The sequence below is a fragment of the Gadus macrocephalus genome, chromosome 7, assembly GCF_031168955.1.
Source record: "Gadus macrocephalus chromosome 7, ASM3116895v1".
Taxonomy (NCBI): domain Eukaryota; kingdom Metazoa; phylum Chordata; class Actinopteri; order Gadiformes; family Gadidae; genus Gadus; species Gadus macrocephalus.
The window spans coordinates 13,756,217-13,760,077 of record NC_082388.1 but is presented as its reverse complement, the minus strand read 5'-3'; positions in this window follow the sequence as shown (position 1 = coordinate 13,760,077).

The window sequence follows — 3,861 nt, the reverse complement described above, 5'->3', positions numbered from 1 at the left end:
CGATTCTGTGGACTCCCTAAAGCTTTACTATAAAATTACAAAGGAGCAGAAAGGTTCTGCCGTCTCAGCACTATGAACAAGCAACGGACCTTCAGGGGGTGGGTGGTCATCCATCCGCGGTGAAAGTCGGTGATGTCTGGGGTACCATCCATCCACCACACATTGAGACCCTTGTGATTCAGCAACACCGCTTAATCTACCAACCACCCACCAACCCAAACGCACACACACACACACACACACACACACACACACACACACACACACGCACACGCACACGCACACGCACACGCACACGCACACACACACACACACACACACACACACACATACCTTCCCTGCGACCTTCCAAATGTAAAAACGCAGTCAGTCATGTTTAATCCCCTTCTGCCACACAAGACCCTTTATTTGCTGTGTCGGCCATATAGGTGAGGTCACTACACCTCATCATTGTGTGAGTTGGCCGTATAGGTGAGGTCACTACACCTCATCATTGTATGTGTTGGCCATATAGGTGAGGACACTAGACCTCATCATTGTGTCTGCCATATAGGTGAGGTCACTACACCTCATCATTGTGTCTGCCATATAGGTGAGGTTACTACACCTCATCATTGTGTCTGCCATATAGGTGAGGTCACTACACCTCATCATTGTGTCGGCCATATAGGTGAGGTCACTACACCTCATCATTGTGTCTGCCATTTAGGTGAGGTCACCTCAAATCATCAATGTGTGTGTCGGCCATATAGGTGAGGTCACTACATCATTGTGTCGGCCATACAGGTGAGGTTACTACACCTCATCATTGTGTGTGTTGGGCGTATAGGTGAGGTCGCTGAGCCTCATCATTGTGTCGGACATATTGGTGAGGTCACACCTCATCATTGTGTCGGCCACATAGGTGAGGTCACTACAGGGAGAAAGATTAACTACATTATAGCCTCAAGGACTAAAAAGGCATAGGAATGACTAATGATTAGCAAAGAGAAAGGAAAAGTTATATTGTGATCTGCCCATGCTTCCCCAATGTTTCCGTAATGTATATTTCACATCAAATGTTCAAATCAAATTGCATGGCCATGTATTGTATGTCCACACCAAACTTCCAGTTAAATGATAACGTTGTGATTGTTCAGTCTGGGTCTTTGTGACTGATGCAGACAAGGATTTCTGAAATTGGTCCAGTATTGATCGAGAGTGTGCCAGAAATCTTGAGAGCTGAGTTGTTTTAGGAAGAGATGGTCAAGGGGGTCCTTTGTCGGGATCCCTTCTGTAATCTCCTCTGAGCCCTATTGCCCCATAGCATTACATTGCAGCCCATTTCAAGACTTACCATTCACAGAGGGGGGTAGATTGGCTTCATTGTACAGAACAAAGAAGCCTGCCACCCCACTTACATATTAGTGAATCTGGAACGAAATGCTTTTGAGAACACAGTTATAGGAACAGTGAGAGCTGGAGCATGAGTGAGAGAAATGTACATGAATTAAGAATAGGGCTGCAACTGTGGACCTGAATTCAATTACACCTGAAGGAGATTACCTCAAAAAGGTGTGTGTGTGTGTGTGTGTGTGTGTGTGTGTGTGTGTGTGTGTGTGTGTGTGTGTGTGTGTGTGTGTGTGTGTGTGTGTGTGTGTGTGTGTGTGTGTGTGTGTGTGTGTGTGTGTGTGTGTGTGTGGCGTGTATATTTACGCCCTTTTGTGATTGTATATCCATTCTAATGTGTCTGTGTGTGTGTGTGTATGTGTGTTGGTGTGTGTGTATGTGTGTGCTTGTATGCATATGCAACACAGTCTCACGGAAATACGTGACACTGTCACGTCATTTAATCTATTCATTCGTGATCTGGGACATATAATTTAAAAAAATTCGTCCCAAAAAGCACAAATCTCTAACAATATGACAGCTTTTGCCCACTCGTTTCTACTTTCACCTTTGATTCTGAGAAATTTTGACAATTCACGGATATATTTAATGCAGGTGCGCTGCTCTGTAAACCGCAACGGAAAAAAGGTAGCTGCTTCATCTCTTCTTTTTAGAATGAGTTTGAAATTTGTGCTTTATGGCACGAAAAAATTGAAATTACGTATCCCAGATCACGAATGAATAGATTAAATGACGTGACGTGACAGTGTCACGTATTTCCGTGACACTGGGTTGGCATATGTATGTGTTTGTGTGTGTATGTTCGGGGGTCCCACGATGCAGAGATACTAATCTCCTGCAGTGCTGGATGTCACCCACCGATCGCACAGAGTAAGCCCGGTCCTCAGCAACCCTGAACCCCATCGTGATCACCACCAGCATGACCCCACCTGGTCGTCCCCCTCCTGACCCTAGGCCTGACCCCACCTGGTGGTCCCCCTCCCCCTAGAGACCCCTAATGTTTTGCCGTACTGGATAATGTTTTCCTAACGATAAAAAATAAAAATAAGAAGAATCAGGCGTTTGAGTCATTGTGTTTCATGATCCATTGAACCTTTCTGTCCTTCTGCCTGCCTGGTTAATAGCCTGCTGGAGGGACTCAGAGAGCAGCCTGTTCTGTTATAATATCACATATACTGGAAAGCAATATCTTCCTCCATAACTGTTACTGTGATAGAGTGCAATACAAACACACATTACTTCTAATGGAATCATTTCCCCCAGCCCCCTATTCTTCCCGCTCAGGGTCTCATGGTGTATCATGCTCCTCATCTTTATCATTCTGCTTTGGGGAGGGGGCATGAATGCAATGGCGAAGGGAAAAGGTTCGCTTAGAACTACAGTATGTTTACAGCATGTGTACATCGTTGTTTAAAGCATGTTTACAAAACGTTTACGTGGTTGTTTACATCATGTTTACAGCTTTGTTTACAGCATGTTTACCAGGTGGTTTACAGAATTGTTAACAGCATTGATCACAGCGTTGTTTACAGCGATGTTTATGGTGCTGTTTACGGCGTTGTGTACAGAATTATTTACAGTGATGTTTACAGCATTGGCAGCGTGTTTACAGCGTTGTTTACATTGTCTTGTCATTGCCATTGGTCTTGACGGTAACAGTTTTAGCTACAGTCTATTTCCCAACTAAGTGTATCAGTGTATATCGGTTTGCTAGGGATGATTTGATCAATAGGTTAGGCAAAGTTATCTGATTACAGACCAATTTGATGGTTTATACTGAGCTGTGAGTTTCCATGTTGGCACCTTCAATATCGGATCAATGAGTGGTTAGTGACTGGGTTGGAGGGAATCCAACAGATTTAGGGAGATCATATCATGCTGACTAGTCCATTCTACTTACCGTTCCCTGTTTCTTTCTCATCCTCCCTCTCCCTCACTCTCTCTCTTTCTCTTCCTCTCTTTGCCACACACGCACACGCACACACACGCGTGCGCGGCAGCACACACATCTCATACACATGCAAAACCAATTTGGTCTCATAACTATGTTTAAAAAATATGTGCCATCTACATTTTCTAAACGTAGTCGAAATATCATAGGCTACTTACTTAGTTCTGTTTTAAGACTAGTTCATCATCTCCGAAAAAATTCTGAGCATTCGGTTGAACGGTTGTTGTTGAACTCTGCTACCGCAGTGACCTCTGCTGGACGACAGGTGATATAACGTGCATCGCAGGCACCTTTCAAGGAATACGAGGAAATATTTTCATCTGTTTCTCAGCCCCTCTTTCTAACTTACCTTTTCAATATTCAACCATTCACCTTGAAATGCTTCCATCTATCATACATCATATTATTTTTCTACCAGCTCATATGTTTCATTCTCTGACCTTCGTGCCTCTCTCTCTCTCTCTCTCTCTCTCTCTCTCTCTCTCTCTCTCTCTCTCTCTCTCTCTCTCTCTCTCTCTCTC